This window comes from Leptopilina heterotoma, unplaced genomic scaffold, assembly GCF_015476425.1.
Source record: "Leptopilina heterotoma isolate Lh14 unplaced genomic scaffold, ASM1547642v1 Lhet_0, whole genome shotgun sequence".
Taxonomy (NCBI): Eukaryota; Metazoa; Arthropoda; class Insecta; order Hymenoptera; family Figitidae; genus Leptopilina; species Leptopilina heterotoma.
Window position 1 is genome coordinate 1,617,889 of NW_025110811.1, and position 17,246 is coordinate 1,635,134.

General features: G+C 22.9%; 1 protein-coding gene across 1 annotated transcript in view; it reads left to right on the forward strand.

Annotated features, from left to right (window-relative positions):
• The first annotated feature begins 6,073 nt into the window (after window positions 1–6,073).
• Window positions 6,074–17,246, forward strand: part of LOC122497565 — a 242,112-nt gene continuing 230,939 nt past the window's right edge. The window contains exon 1 of the mRNA XM_043608585.1: window positions 6,074–6,871. The gene's annotated coding sequence lies outside the window, so the exon portion shown is untranslated. The remainder of the gene's footprint in view (window positions 6,872–17,246) is intronic.

Genomic DNA, 17,246 nt, shown 5'->3' on the forward strand with positions numbered 1-17,246 from the left:
GAGGGGGAAAAAAACAAGTGCGCTTGTATTCGAGAAGAGAATATAAAAAATCTATTAAAATTTGTATTTGATTATTTCAAAAATCAATAATATTTACCCATTTTTGAATAAAATGTTCAAAATCCGAAACCTTTTGCCTAAAGCTTTGAAGTATAATTTTAGGTACTAAAGTTATGACTCAATCCATAGTTTCACAGTTATAACTTAAAAGTATCAAATCAAAAATTGATTCAAATTTTTGTCATTAAATTAATAATTTCAAGAAAACTGTGTTTTACTTCGTTTTTTATTTCAATTTGATATCTGCAGCGAAAACTGTGTATAATGAATTAGTAGTTACTATAGCAATTAGTAGAGAACTACTAAAAAATAGTCAAAACTGTTAGTAATTTAAATTTGTAAATGTATTCGCACATAGTTCATTAGTAGAAAACTGCTAATTCAGATTTAGAGAGTATTGAACTAGAAAAAAAGTATATTGAACTAGAATATATCTGTAATAAATGGATAAATAAGTGCGGGAAAAGTCTGTTGAAGAGACTGTAACATAACTTACATATAAACGGAAAGAGTCGAACGAGATACGCCCATCACTATGGGATAAACTGGAGTCCATCCTGGCTGGTCTGTCTACCGGAAATTTGCAGTTACTTACATTCCTTTCAGGGTCGACTACCGGAGGGTAATTGATGTGGAACGTTAATTGCCCTTCGTCAAAGCAGATTTGCGAAAGGGTTGTTGAAGGGTCCAATTCACTTTTCATCCAAATGCGACAATATTTCTAACACCCAAACTTCATTATATTTTCATTTAGAATTAAATTCCAGTAGTCCTTTTGTCTGCTCCTTCGTGGGGGCGGACGAATTTTTGAATTTTACAGCAATCAATGTCAATTACCTCTAATTAGTTATCTATTATTTTCTTCTATTTTTTATAGGAACTTAAAACGTCTGACTTAAAATTGACTCTTACTACTTGCAGCAAATTGACAGGAAATTAGGAAAGTCAGACAAACTTTTCTTTCTTTGTTTTTTTTTCTCTAATTGCAAATAAAAAATTGTACTTGACGTCAAAAGGCACACATTAATAATAGTAAAAAATCCTAATATTTGTCTGACTACAATTGTCTTTTTCCACTGATCCACCAATTTTTAAAGTCAAAAATAATGAGATTTGTCTGACTTCGACTCCTTTTGCTACTGATGCTTTTCAATAATGTTACCCAGTGAGAAATTTCTCACCGGTCCAATATCGGTCCAATATTGGGAGCCAAGAGACCGATCATCGGTCCAATAAAGGCTCCCAATATTGGACCAATATGGGCTGATGCTTGGGATGTAACGGCATCGCCAATCATCGGTTGTCAATATTGGTCCAATATTGGCCGAATATTGGCAACCAAGAGAAAAAAATTTTTTTAAATAAATTTTTTCTAATTAAATAATAATAATAAAAAATTAATGTTTATAATTTTTTTGTTTAATATATTTATTTGTTTAATTATTTATTTTTAATAATTCATGTAAATAATAAATAATTTATTATTTATAAATTATAATTATTTAAAAATGCAGCAACTATTAGGAAATAATCGAAATAGCATTCTGCAAAAAAATTCTATCATTGAAAAATCAATGATAGGCGAGAGAAATCCGCGTCTTTAAATAGATTCGCAGATGATAGACAAGAGATATCCGCGTCATTAAACGGATTCGCAGATATACTCTGGTCTCGCGACGAATCTCTCGATACTTATATACACTGGAGTCGCCATGTCAGTTGCGAGAACGGTTACAGCGTCCCTCTTTCGGCGGAGATAAGAATTGTCACGTAAACTGCGGGTATAATAAGGCGGTCGGTAAAGCGATTTAGCAGTTTACGTGACAATTCTTATCTCCGCCGAAAGAGGGACGCTGTAACCGTTCTCGCAACTGACACGGCGACTCCAGTGTATATAAGTATCGAGAGATTCGTCGCGAGACCAGAGTATATCTGCGAATCCGTTTAATGACGCGGATATCTCTTGTCTATCATCTGCGAATCAATTTAAAGACGCGGATTTCTCTCGCCTATCATTGATTTTTCAATGATAGAATTTTTTTGCAGAATGCTATTTTCTAATAGCTGCTGCATTTTTAAATAATTATAATTTATAAATAATAAATTATTTATTATTTACATGAATTATTAAAAATAAATAATTAAACAAATAAATATATTAAACAAAAATTATAAACATTATTTTTTTATTATTATTATTTAATTAAAAAAAATTTATTTAAAAAAATTTTTTTCTCTTGGTTGCCAATATTCGGCCAATATTGGACCAATATTGACAACCGATGATTGGCGATGCCGTTACATCCCAAGCATCAGCCCATATTGGTCCAATATTGGGAGTCAATCGGCGCCCAGCACGGCAACCAATATTGGACCGATATTGGACCGATTAAAGTCTATTGGCAATTTCTCACTGGGTAATTTTATATTTTTCTCACGAACTCTGTAAAATACTTTTGTATAACAGTCTGAATTTTACTATCAAAAAATATTTAGTCTTTTACTATATCAAAACGAAATTTTAATAAATAGAAAGCAATGGAATTATAATTAAAAACAGTCTGACTTAAAAGTGATTTTTCTACTTATTCTTCTTCTTTCTACTTATTTCGTTATTTCCTTTCTGCTGGCGAAATAGTTTCTTATCATTGTCATTATTTAAAAGTATTATTAATTATTAAGTCTCAATGTACAAAAATTAAAAAATTAAAAGAATTCAAAACGTCTGGCGAAAACAGAAATTTTCTTTAATTTGATTTCGTGTGTCTGACTGTAATAGACTTTAATCACTATGGTTAATAATAGAGAACAAGTTCCAGCGTCTTTTTTCAAGATACAATATTTTTTCTGAATGGGAAGTAAATTCTAAAAAAAGTTCTGCATATTTCCGTGCTTCAAAAAAAGCTCTTCTTTAATAAAATAAGCTCCAATTTGATAACAAAAAAGACCAAATTTTATAATCGGCTACAAAAATTGTTTCAAAAAAATTGTCAAGACTAGCGTCGAACTCAGAACTATTTTTTCCATTCTCTGTATACATTTGAATTCTTTAGAGAAACTTCAACTAAAAAATTAATAATAGTTGAATTAGTGTGAAGAAATTTATAAATAATTGATAAATAATTAAATTCTTGTAAAAATTTTATTAAAATTATGTTTACAGTGAAATTCACCTTTTAATCAATTTTTAATAGAAACATTTTTCGAGAATTCAATTATTTAAATAAAAAAATAAATAATTGAATTTTTATGAAGAATTTTATCAAAATTTTTAAAAATATGATTATTTATGAAAATAATTAATTATTTGTGAAGAAGTTAATTCAAATTTTTTTAAATAATTGATTTTCTCAGAATTTCTTCAAACTTTTTCAAAATAATTGAATTCAATCGAGAAATTTCAGTAAAAAATTGAAAATAATTGAAATCTAACGAAGAATTTTATTAAATTTTTTTTTTAAATAATTGAATTCAGGTGAAAAAATTTATTTTTGAAAAGAATTGAAATCATGGGAAGAATTTTGTTTAAATTTTTTTAAATAATTGAATTGCTTCGAAGAATGTTAGTTTTTACAAAAATAATTGAATTGTTTCGAAGATTTTTATTTTTTACGAAAATAATTGAATTGTTTCGAAGATTTTTACAAACATTTTTGACATTAGTTGTATTCCTAGGAAGAATTTATATTTTACGAAAATAATTGTATTCTATAATCAATTTTATTATAATTTTTTTCAAATTTATAAAGCATTCTATCAAAATTGTTTTAAAATAATTGAATTCTCGAGAAAAATTTTATTATTTATGTAAATAATTGACTTCTTGCGAAGAATTTAATTGAAATTTTTTTAAATAATTGGATTCTCATAAAAAAAGATGTGTTATTGTGAAAATAATTGAATTTTTAAGAAGAATTGTATTGCAAATAATTGAATTGTATAGGAAAATTTTATTTAAATTGCAATATTTTTAACTAAATCATGTAAAGTATTTTGTAAAAATTTTTTTAAATAATAGAAATTTTAAAAGAATTTTATTTAAATTTTTCGAAATAATTGAATTTCTCAGAACTATTTTTTTCAATTCTCTATATATATTTAAATTCTTTCGAGAAACGTCATTAAAAAATTAAAAATAATTGAATTAGTATGAAGAAATTTATAAAAAAAATTTGATAAGTAATTGAATTCCTGTGAAATTGTTATTAAAATTTTGTGTAAATAATTGAATTCTATTGGAAATTTTTTTTTAATACTAGATATTAAAAATAATTGAATTGAGGTAAATTTTTGAAAAGTGAATTTTTGCCAATAATGTAATTAATTTTTTTTTTTTTTGAAAATAATTGAATTTTGGAGATGAAATTTTATTATTTATAAAGATAGTTGAAATTTTGACGAGAATTTTTTTTTAAATTTTGAACATAATTGAATTTATGCAAAGAAGTTTATCACTTTTGAAAATAATTGAATTTTCGTAATGAGTTGTTCTTAAAATTTCTATTTAAATTCATTAAAAATTGATATTTTTCAAGAAAATTTTTTTTTTTTAATCAGAAATAAATTCTAAAAAAGTTCTGCATACTTTCATGTTTCGGAAAAAGTTTTTCTTTAATAAAAAAAAGCTCCAATTCAATGAAAAAAAAAGAATAAATTTGATAATCACCTACAAAAATTGTTTTAAAAAATTGTCGTTTTTCGAGAAACAAATATATTTTCTGAATTGGAAGTAAATTCTAAAAAAGTTACTGAGTACCTTTGTGTTTCGGAAAAAGCTCTTCTTTAATAAAAAAGCTCCAGATCAATGAAAAAAAGCCCAAAATTGAATTTTAAAAATTTAATTTTCTTCAATACTTTTAATAAAAATCCCTGATTTTTCCCTGAAGTAGAAATATTCCGTCTGACTGAAACTGACTTTTTCTACTTTTAATTTCTATTAAGATTGCTGTCACGTTGTATACATGGAATTTATACTCTCTAAATTTGAATCAGTTAAACTTTTTTGCTTCTCCTATTATAGTAGAAATAATAACTGATTGTCAAAGCAAAAACAACTGATTATCAGTAAAAAAATAAATTGAAAAATTGTAGGTAAATTTGACTAATTAAATTAGTTAAAGAATATACTGAAATATCAGTTTTTTTAACTGCGACAAATATTATTTTTAAATAGCAATCAGTTATAGTTAAATAGCAATCACTTATTGTTAAATAACAATCAGTTATTCTTAAATAACAATCAGTTATTTTTCAATAACAATTAGTTATTTTTAAATAGCAATCAGTTATTGTTAAATAACAATCACTTATTGTTAAATAACAATCACTTATTGTTAAATAAAAATCAGTTATTCTTAAATAACAATTAGTTATTTTTCGATATCAATCAGTTATTTTTCAATAACAATCAGTTATTTTCAAATAACAATCAGTTATTTTTAAATAATAATCAATTATTTTAAATAACAATCACTTATTTTTCAATAACAATCAGTTATTTTTAACCTTCAATCAGTTATGCTTTACTGATAATCATTTAAGGTTTACTGACAATCAGTCATCAGTTCATTGACAATCAGTTCTTTACATCTTTTTACTTCCAAATTATTAGTTACTAATTAATTATAGTCAAATTTGACTAATTTTTCAGTTTATTTTTTACTGAAAATCAGTTGTTTGTTTTTGCATTGACAATCAGTTATTTTTTACTAACGGTAGAAGCAAAAAAGTTCAAAATTTTTCAAAGTAGTTAAAATAAAGTTTTTTAAAAACTTTCATTTCTCACCCATTATTCGCGAAAAGTTCCTGCAATCGCATTATCATTATCAAACATTTAAACTAGAGGTCTTTTGTGTGTATTATCAGCCGCGATAAGTTGAGCACCTGAAAATGCCGGCGAGCCAATCCGCTCTGCCAACACTGCTGAAGAGAGGTGGCCATCTTGCGCGGCTTTGCTTTCGACTTTGAGAGTCGCGTGGCTCGCCTCTACTATTCCACTATGCCTGCAGTACTCGTCGACTTTCGAGCCGTGACTGGCGTACGTACAGCCACACTGTCACATCGCCGTTTCCTTTTTCAATAACAAAAAATCTTTGTTTACCATTGTCCACTGCAAACAAATGACTCAAATTTTTCCTCCCCTCAATTCAGAACATCATCCGCAACTAACCCCACCGACTGTCATTATTAATTAACGAAAAAATCATTAATTAACGAAAACATTCTTCTTTAACAACAGGTAGTTGTTTTATGTGATGGAAGAACGGTTCAATCACTGCACCGGTAAAGAAATAAAAATTATGAGAATGTAAATAATGTTGAATCTGCATTTCTGCAATTAAGTATAAATTGTTACAATCGAAACAAAAAGTTAGAAGCTTTCGAATTGAAAAGCGAAGTTCGAAAATTGAACTTCAAAAGTGGAATGTGAATTTATTTTTGAAGATGTGAAATATTTTTGAAAAAGTTCGAAACTAAGAGATTGGTGATATTGGTGATGGGAATAATGAGGAACAATTAAAGAAACTTAGAAAGATATTGTGTTTTTTTTCACTCTCTAGGATAAATGTGCAGCAAAATAGTGGAATATTGTTATTCGGATTTTTCTGAAACCGCATAAAACATGTGGTTCGCCGACAGGATAGGTCTGTTGGAATCACGCGTGTGCCAATAAACTTTTAGCCTCGCTTTTAGCCTCGCTTTTAGCCATAAAAGTGACCAAATTTTTGGGGGGCAACACCAATATTGCCTGGATCGAAGCATTAAAAGTTGAAGATTAGAAAACTAATGGCATTTCAGAATGACATGAAAGGTTCGTTGTTGACATGTACACCCTTTTCCAGATCAAATGCTTTAAGAATGTCCAATATTTATCGGTTAATTAAATATTGGAATATGTTTGGCCACTTTCACCAATTACGATTAAAAGCGTTAATCAATGATTAAATCCTCAATCAACCAATCAGTCCCTAAAAATTTAGGGGATTAGTTTTATTATTGATTAGTTTAATCAATTGTCATTGATTAACTTTTAATTAAGGTTGGTGGAATTAGCCCTTAATATTTATTGGTTTATGTTTCATTAAATATTTATTGGTTTATGTTCAATTAAATATTTGTTGGTTTATGTTTAATTAAATATTTATTGGTTTATGTTTAATTAAATATTTATTGGTTTATGTTTAATTAAAATTATGTTTGTGAAAATCGGCGAAAGTAATTTTTTGCCCAAATAGCAGTCAAGTGATACAAACAATAAAATAAGATACTTACCATGTAAATCAGCATCCACTTGATATAATCATATTGTTTGACTAATCAATCAATCGGTCCCGACAAATTAATCTCATTTAATAAGTATACTGATATCAATGAGTACTGATAACAACATTTAATTTTTTCATCCACTTAATTGAATATTGCTTAAACGAACAAAATGCATACTGAAGATAATTGCAGAAAATATCTCCATCAATTGTCGAATGGAGATCATTCAATTAACTATTGCAGGCTTCGATAATAATTCATTTTAAAAAAGTAGCAAAAAGTAACTTACTCTCTAAATTTGAATCACTTAAAAATAACTGATTTAGAAGCAAAAAGTCAGTCGCTAATTCAAATAGTAACATTTTTAATGACAGTTAAAAATAACTGATGTTTCAGTAAATTTTTTTTGTCTGATACAATTAGTCAAGTTTAACTAATTTTTCAGTTATTTTTTAAAACTGAAAATCAGTTATTTTTAACTACTTAAGAAGCAAAAAGTTACTGATTGTAACTAAAAACCATGATTTTTAACCGATTGAAATTAAGAGAGTAAATGAAAAGTAAAAAAGAAGTAAACAGAAAGAAGTAGTAAAAAAGTAGCTATATGGAAAAATTAAACTTGACTCCATTTTTTCTGATTAAATTACATTCAAAAATATACTGAAAAAAAATTTAATTGATTCAAATAACCGATTAATTGACTATTATTAATTGAATATTTACTTGAATCAAATAATATTTATTGGAGTCAATTAAATGGTATTTGAACCAATAATTTCAGTATTTGAAGCAAATATGAATTGAACCATTTACTTGACTCCAATAAATATTATTTGATTCAATTAAATATTTAATTGATAATAGTCAATTATTCGGTTATTTGAATCAAATAAATTTTTTTTTCAGTGCAGAATAATTTTTTTAAATAAATATTTAACTATTTATTTTGTCTACAGGAATTAAAATATTTCAAATGATTTGAATGTAACGCTTTTTTGAAATTTAACTATTTCTAAAAATTACAAAAGTAATTCTTTCAAAATTCAATTATTTTTTTCTTCAAATTTATAAATAAAATTATTCAAAACTCGAATCATTTTATTTTATTCAATTCTAAATCAATTCTTATTAGAAACTTCTACGAGAATGAAATTATTTAAATAATAAATAATTTATCTGAATAATTAAATATTTCTTAAATTTAAATTCTTTTAAAGAACTTTATCGATATTTTTTAAAATAAATGAATTTTTACGAAGATTTGCATTAAAATTTTTGATAATAATTAAATTCATTCAAGAAATGTAATTAAAAATGAATTGATAAAACTCATCGTTGGATTTCAATTATGTTTAATATAGTTTTAAATTAATTCTCGAAATATGCAATTATTCTTAAAACTTTTGTTAAAATACTTCGCAAGAATTCCATTGTTTTTAAAAATAGTAAAAGTGTTCTCAGAAATTCAATTATTTTTAAAATTTTTAATAAAATTCGTTGCTAGAATTCAATTATTTTCATAAATAATACAATTTTTACTGGAATTCAATTATTTTTAATACAATTTTTCCAAATTTAAAAAAAAATATCAATTATTTAAAAAGGCTTTTATCAAATTCTTCGGAAGAATTCAATTTTTTTATAAATAATAAAATTTTTCTAGAATTTAAAAAAAATCAATTATTTAAGAATATTTTTATCAAATTCTTCGCAAAAATTCAATTATTTTTATAAATAATAAAATTCTTCGCAGAAATTTAATTATTTTTTTAAAATTTCAGTAAAATAAGTTGCAAGAATTCAATTATTTGTATAACTAATAAAACTCATCGCAGAATTTCAATTATTTTTAATATAATTTTCAAACCCATTTGTTTACAATTCAATTTTGTAAACTTTCGATTATTCGGAAATTTTTCAATTAATAAATAAATAGTAAAAACTAAAAAATTAAGTAAAATAATTTCAAAAAAATTTAATTAAACTTTTTCAAAAAACTTAATTCTACAGAAAAAAAAGTATAAAAAAATCAAATCTTGAAAGATTTTAACTTGAAACCTTTTAAAAATTCAATTATTTAAATACAAAAATAAACAATTTATTAAATAATTGAATGTTTCTGAAAATTAAATTCTCATAAAGAATTTTTTATCAAAATTTATCAACAGATTTTTAAATAATTGAATTCCTTTGACGAATTTTAATAAAATTTTTAAGAATAATTACATTTCTTGAAGAATTCGATTAAAATTGTATTAAAAATAATTGAAATTATGTGATGAGTTTTGTTATTTATGAAAATAATTGAATTTTTGTCACCGATCTTTAATAAAGTTTTTAAAATAATTGCATTCTTGAGAAGATTTAAAAAAAATCTGTTTAAAGAAATGATTTTTTTCAACAAAATTTATGAAAATTGTGTTTTAAATAATTGAATTTCTTTGAAAGTTGTATATTATTTATAAAAATAATTGGATTTTTGCTTTGATTCCTAAAAAGAATTTTATTATTTTTAAAAATAATTGAATTCTTGCGAAGAATTTTCTAAAAATATATTTAAATAATTGATTTTTTTTAGAAAAATATTAGGAAAATTCTGTTTTAAACTTTTAAATAATTTAATTTTTTCGTGAAAATTTTTTTATTTATGAAAATGATTGAATGTGCGACGTCTATTAATGAATATCTTTAAATTCAATTTGAAAAATTTTTCTCTTTGTGCCTAACACAGTTTTCTTGGAAGTATTAAATTGATATCAAATTGGATCAAATTTATGCCAAAATTTTGAATCAATTCTTGATTTGATCCACATTTTTAGTATCAATTCGTTACAATTTGATATTTTTAAGTTAAATGAAAAATATTTTATTTATTTATTTTATTTCTTAAGGTAAATAGAAAAATTTTTTTTATTCCTTAAATTAAATGAAAATATTTTATTTTTTTTTATTTCTTAAGTGAAATGAAAAATATTTTATTCGAAAATTTGGAAAATAAACTTTTTCGAGTCAATAAAAATTAAGCAGTAATTCAAAATAAAGGGTCAAATATTTATTCCACATAATACATTAGGCAATAGAGGTAAAAAATTTTTTTCAATTTGTATATTATAATTTTTAGAAAGTCGAAAACGGTGACTATCGCGTCAGATCCGAAATATTTGAGTGAAACGTGAATACAATTTTGAATATAGAAAAGAGAAAGGAGGGGCATATCATTTGTCCTTTTCACCTCTCTCGCACCATCTATATAATATGAAAATGAAATTGGATTATAATCCGTGAGGATTTATATTTAAATTTTATGTAACATTCTCAGATTTTATGACATGATGGAAGTGTATATTAGAAAGTCAATCTTAATATTATGTTCTATTTCATCCCAATGTACATTTTTTTGATACTTTACACTTCACTATAAGTACATACAATTTTCGTCCGTCCTGCACCCAGAGGAAAATTTTATTTCAACAAAATTTGAAGTTTATTTCAGTTCAGCAAATGTATATATATTTATCTCAGTGTCATAGTAATTTATTTGTTTTAAATATACAAATTTTATTCGGCACATAAATAAAATTTGTATTTATTTATTTTTTTTTTGTTCTGAAAAAATATCAGTTGCCGCAGATCAGATCAGGGATTTTTATTAAAAAAAAAAGAAACATTCATTTAAATTAAATATTACGCTTCCGTTACGGATGAATGACGATGTGATTTGATTATTATAAGAAATCCAGAATAAAATGCGTGACGTAATTTTTAAACATTCCCAAAATTCTAAATCTGATTTTAATTATACTTGAAATATCGTTGGATATCTCAAAGCCAAAGTGATTTTTTCGACTCGACAAGTAAAGAGTGTTTGTAATTCTTTAACTCAAGTAACAATTTATCAGAACTTTTAATTAAACCTAAAGATATTACTCATGTCATACCTTCCGTCTCTATATATATAAACACCTAAATTCTCTCTCTCTCTCTCTCTCTCTCTCTTCTGGGCTGGCGACAATACAGTAAATGAGAATTTCGTCGCACACTAGAATGAACCTCATGTTAGTAGTAAACCAAAGTCTAAAATTACTGTCCCAATTACTCTTTCTTTCACATTTTTTATTTTTTTATACTCCAGGTACTGACAAGAGGTAATTAAAAATCCTCATATCCACAAAGAGAACTATTTTTCTACATAAAGAGTTTAATAGGCATGAATTCAAAAACAGAGTATAAATTAATGGACACTAATTTGTTATACTAATAGCTTTTCGAAATTGAAAAAGCAGAAATATTTAAATGAAAAAATATATCCTTTCTGTTATTCTCATCTAAACGCACAAAGGTGCGTATATATCTGTATAGCTGTTTAAAAAAAAAAAATTACAAACTAACCGAGTAAATGGTTCATTGTTCTTGACTCCCGATTAAAGGGGAAGCTTTACACTGGAAAGCATAAGTTTTGTGAGTATATATGAAACAATGTCTTAAGAAAAAGAATTGTTACCACTAAAAAAGAAGAAAATAAATATTTTTTTTAAAAAGAAAGTAAATATTTTTTTTAAAAAGAAAGTAAATATTTTTTTAAAAAGAAAGTAAATCTTTCTTTTTTTTAATAATTGTTTCTTTTTAATAAAAAATCTCTGACAACTTTTGACCAGTTTTTGTAATTTGAAATATGGAGTTTTTTTTACGCATACAAAATATACTGACGAGTGAAAAATTTATGATGACGTTAAAAAAAATTGGACTCGTATTTCTTTATAATAAATGAGTTTTTGAAATTTTTAAATTCTATTCAGAAAAAAAGATTTCCATGGTATTTTTGTTATCAATCTTTTAAAAATAGAAAGTGAAATTTTGCAACGTGATTTTTAATGCGGGACAATTTTTCATTATTTTAATCGCATTACAATAGCTACCAACATAATAATGCAACTGATGATAAATAATCGAAATGTGTCACAAAAACAGGTTTCGCACTCATCTACTAAAAACCTGTTATTATTACTACTTTTTTTACGTTATTCAATTATTTTCAAAAAATATTCGAAATTCAATTATTTTCAATATCTAGTATTTTCATAAAATTTCGCAAAAGAATTAAATTATTTTTAAAAAAAATTGATAAAATTCATCCAAAATTCAATTATTTTCATAAATAACAATATTCATCACAAAAATTCAATTATTTTTAAAAGTAATAAATTTCTTCGATTCAATTATTTACAAAAATATTAAAATTTTTCATAAGAATTCAATTATTTTCAAATATTTGAATAAAATTATTCAAAAGAAATCAATTATTTAAAATTTTTTGAAATAATTCAATTATTCTTTTAGATTTTAATAAAATTATTTCCAAGAATTCAATTATTTACATAACTAAACTCAATTATGTCGATAAATAACAAAATTATTCCCGAAAATTCAATTATTTTGAGGTATTTTAATAAGTCTCTTTGCAAAACGCAATTATTTTCATAAATAAGAATATTTATTACAAGAATTCAATTATTTACAAAAAAATTTAATAAAGTACATCACAGACATTCATTATTTTTAAAAAATTTTAATAGAATTCTTTGTACAATTTAATTATTTTTAAAAACTTTTTGCAATTCAATGATTTTCAGTTTTTAGTATTTCCATAAAATTTCGGAAAAGAATTCTATTATTTAAAAAAAAATTGATAAAATTCACCAAAAATTCAATTATTTTTAAAAATAACAATATTTATCACAAGAATTCAATTATTTTTAAAAGTAATATATTTCTTCTTGGAAATTCAATTATTTTCAAAAATAATAAAATTTATCACCGAAATTTAATTTTTTCTTAACATTTTAATAAAATTTTTCGCAATAATTCAATTATTTTTATAATTAATAAAATTCTTCTCCAAAATTCAATTATTTACAAAAATTTTAATAAAATTCGGGTCAAAATTTCAATTATCTTTATAAGTAATAAAATTCTCCAAAATTCAATTTTTTTCAAAAATTTTAATGCAAATCTTGACAAAATTTCAATTACTTTTATAAATAATAAAATTCTTCTTAAAAATTCAATTCATTTTAAAATTTTGTTTAAAAATTGTTAGTAAAATTTCAATTATTTTCATAAATAATAATAATAATTCTTCTCAAAATTTTAATTATTTTGAATACAATTTTACAGAAATTGCTTAAAAAAAATGTAATTATTCTTAAATATTTAATTTCAATTCCTCGAAGAAATCAAATATTTAAAAAAAAAATTATTTTTCGAAATTCTTTGGAAGAATTCAATATTATTTATAAAAATATTAGAATTTTCCACAGCAATTCAATTATTTTAAAATATTTTAATAAAATTTTTCAAAAAAAATCAAATATTTAAATTTTTTTAAAATAATTCAATTATTCTTTTAGATTTTAATAAAATTATTTGCAAGAATTCAATTATTTACATAAATAATTCTTCGAAAGAAGAAAATTATGCGAAAGAACAAAATTACTTTCGAAAATTCAATTATTTTGAGTCATTTTAATAAAATTCTTTGCAAAACTCAATTATTTTCATAAATAAGAATATTTATTATAAGAATTCAATTATTTTTAAAAGTAATAAATTTCTTCTTGGAAATTTAATTTTTTTTAAAAATTCTAATAAAATCGTTCGCAAGAATTCAATTATTTTCACAAATAATTGTTTGTAAAAATGTTCGTAAGAGTTTAATGTTTTTCATGAATAATAACAATTTGTCAGGAATTCAATTATTTAAATTAGAATTTACATAAAATTAGTTGAATGAAATCAATTATTTAAAAAATTTTTTAAATTCTTCGCAGGAATTCAATGATTTTCATAAATATTTAAATTCTTTCATGAATAATAGAATTTGTTGCAGGAATTCAATTTATTAGCAGGATAAGAAAGAAGTAAATATTTTTTATGAAAATTAGGAAAAAATCAGGAAAATAAAATAGAGAATAGAATTTTTGTCAGTTTTGTAGTGTATAAATTGAATTTTTTTTGTCGTCAAGTTTAATTTATCGATAGCTACATTTTTCTACTTTTTTTTTTGTTTGAAAGCTACTTTTTGCTACTTTTTGCTACTTTTTTAAAATTAATTATCGAGTGCGAAGTCTGCAAAAATAGTGTTAAAAAGTATAAAAATAAAAAATTGTAAAGTGTAATAAAAGAATGAATAATTTAAAAATAGAACAATTTGTACGATTGTTAAGGGATTGATTTATTATCCAGAGAACTTTATTTCTAAATAGACATCCGTGACTAAATCAAGGTTACATGCTCTAAAGTAGGTTTCATCTATCAATTTTGGACTGAATTCGATTTTATAATGAAATACAAAGCACTCCCTCAATTGTTGAAAATAAAGGCATTTAAATGTTTGATTTAACAATATTTTCATACTGTCAATTTTCGAGGCTAAACTAAGTATGTACACACATGAGTTCAAGTTCCTTTTATCTAAACTGCGTTTATGAGTTTGATCACATGTGTTATGAATATATGAAATTAAACAGCCTACCAGTCTGAGCATTATAATGAGCGTCTAAATATTTATAGCACACATTTTCTCAGAAACGAATTTCTAATTTTTTTTATAAATTCTGATACGATTTCAAAAAAGGTAACAAAATTACAACTTTATTATCATTTCGTTTATTATCATTATCTGGAAAATTCCAATAAAATTAGATTTAGAAGTTGTAATTTTAATTCATTTCTAGAATTTACAACAGAAATTCTCTTCTTTTAAATCAATTATTTTTATAATAATTTTTGAAAAAATTTTGTGAGAATTTTCCAATCCATTTGTATGGATTTGATTTAGTAATTCAATTTTACTGAACTTTCATGTTATTCGGAAATTCTTCATTACAATTATAAAAAATTAAAATTTTCAAAAATTTTAATTAATGAAACCTTTTCAAAATTCAATTATTTCTAAAAATTCAAGCTATATTGTTTTTAATATTCAATTATTATTTAAATTTGTATCTGAAATTCATTTTTTAATCCAATTTATTATAAAATTCTACGAGAATTAAATTATTTAAATACAAAAATAAATAATTTATTAAATAATTGAATGTTACTAAAAATTGAATTCTCATGAAGAATTTCATCAACAAATTTATAAATAATTGAATTCTTTCGACGAATTTCAATAAAATTTTTAAAAATTAAATTTTAAGAATTAAATTATATATATACGGGAATTTTATTAAAATTTTTGAAAATAATTGAATTTTGAAGAATAATTTTATTATTTATAAAGATAATTGAAATTTTGACCAAAATTTTATTAAAATTTTTGAAAATAATTGAATTTTGCAGAAGAATTTGATTATTTATTAAAATAATTGAAATTTTTGAAGAGATTTTTATAAAAATTGTTGAAAATAATTGAATTTTGGAGAAGAATTTTATTATTATGAAGATAATTGAAATGTTACCAATAATTTTTTTTTTTTAATTTTTTAAAATAATTGAATTTTGGAGAAGAATTTGATTATTTATAAAAATAATTGAAACTATGACGAGATTTTTATAAAAATTTTTTGAAAATAATTAAATTTTGGAGAACGATTTAATTATTTATAAAAGTAATTAAAGTTTTGACGAGATTTTTATAAAAATCTTTGAAAATAATTTAAATTTTGACGAAATTTTTATAAAAAATTGTTAAAAATAATTGAATTTTGGAGAATTTTATTATTTATAAAGATAATTGAAATTTTGACTAGAATTTTTTTAAAAAAATTTGAAATTAATTGAATTTTTTAAAAGAATTTTATTATTTATAAAAATAAATGAAATTTTACCAAGAATTTTTAAAAAAAATTTTGAAAATAATTGAATTTTGGAGAATTTTATAATTTATAAAAATAATTGAAATTTTGACAAGATTTTTTAAGAAATTTTTGAAAATAATTGAATTTTAGAGAATAAATTCTATTATTTATAAAGATAATTGAAATTTTGACCAGAATTTTATTAAAATTTTTGTAAATAATTGAATATCGGAAAAGAATTTTATTATTTACGAAGAAAACTGAAAATTTACGGCAATACTTTAAAAAAAAAAAATTTGAAAATAATTGAATTTTAAAGAATAATTTGATTATTTAGGAAAATAATTGAAATTTTGATTATAATTTTATTTAAATTTTTGTAAATAATTGAATATTGGAAAAGAATTTTATTATTTATGAAGATAATTGAAATTTTACCAAGAATTTTTTAAAGTAATTGAATTTTGGAGAAGAATTTTATTATTTATAAAGATAATTGAAATTTTGACGAGATTTTTACTAAAATTTTTTGAAAGTAATTGAATTTTAGAAAAGAATTTAATGATTTATAAAGGTAATTGAACCTTTGACCAGAATTTTATTAAAATTGTTGAAAAAAATTGAATGTTGGAGAAGAATTTTATTATTTACGATGATAATTGAAATTTTACCAATAATTTTTTTTTAATTTTTGAAAATAATTGATTTTTGGAGAAGAATTTTATTATTTATAAAGATTATTATTATTTACTATTTATTGTATCGAAAAATTTTCGTTTAGTTATCTTAATACTTGATTGAAAGAAAAGAGAATTATAGAAAAGAAGCTGAAAGAAATAAATGAAATTAAAGAAAGAATCAGAAATGTTTATAAAAATACGCGAATGATTTCCTCCATTGAGAAATTCATGGATCATTTTCCGTTTTGTCGAAGAAAAAGAAAGGTCTATTATTATTAATGGAAGAGTTGTCTCACTACTCTCCGTGTCAGAAGCAGTGTATTTTTATATGTTATAAACAGGATCCTAAGCGAATCGTTAATTATATAATTACTCCTTCGACGAAGGTGCCCCTATTCTTGGTTTGCAATTGTCAGCGACACGTGAGATAATCTCACGC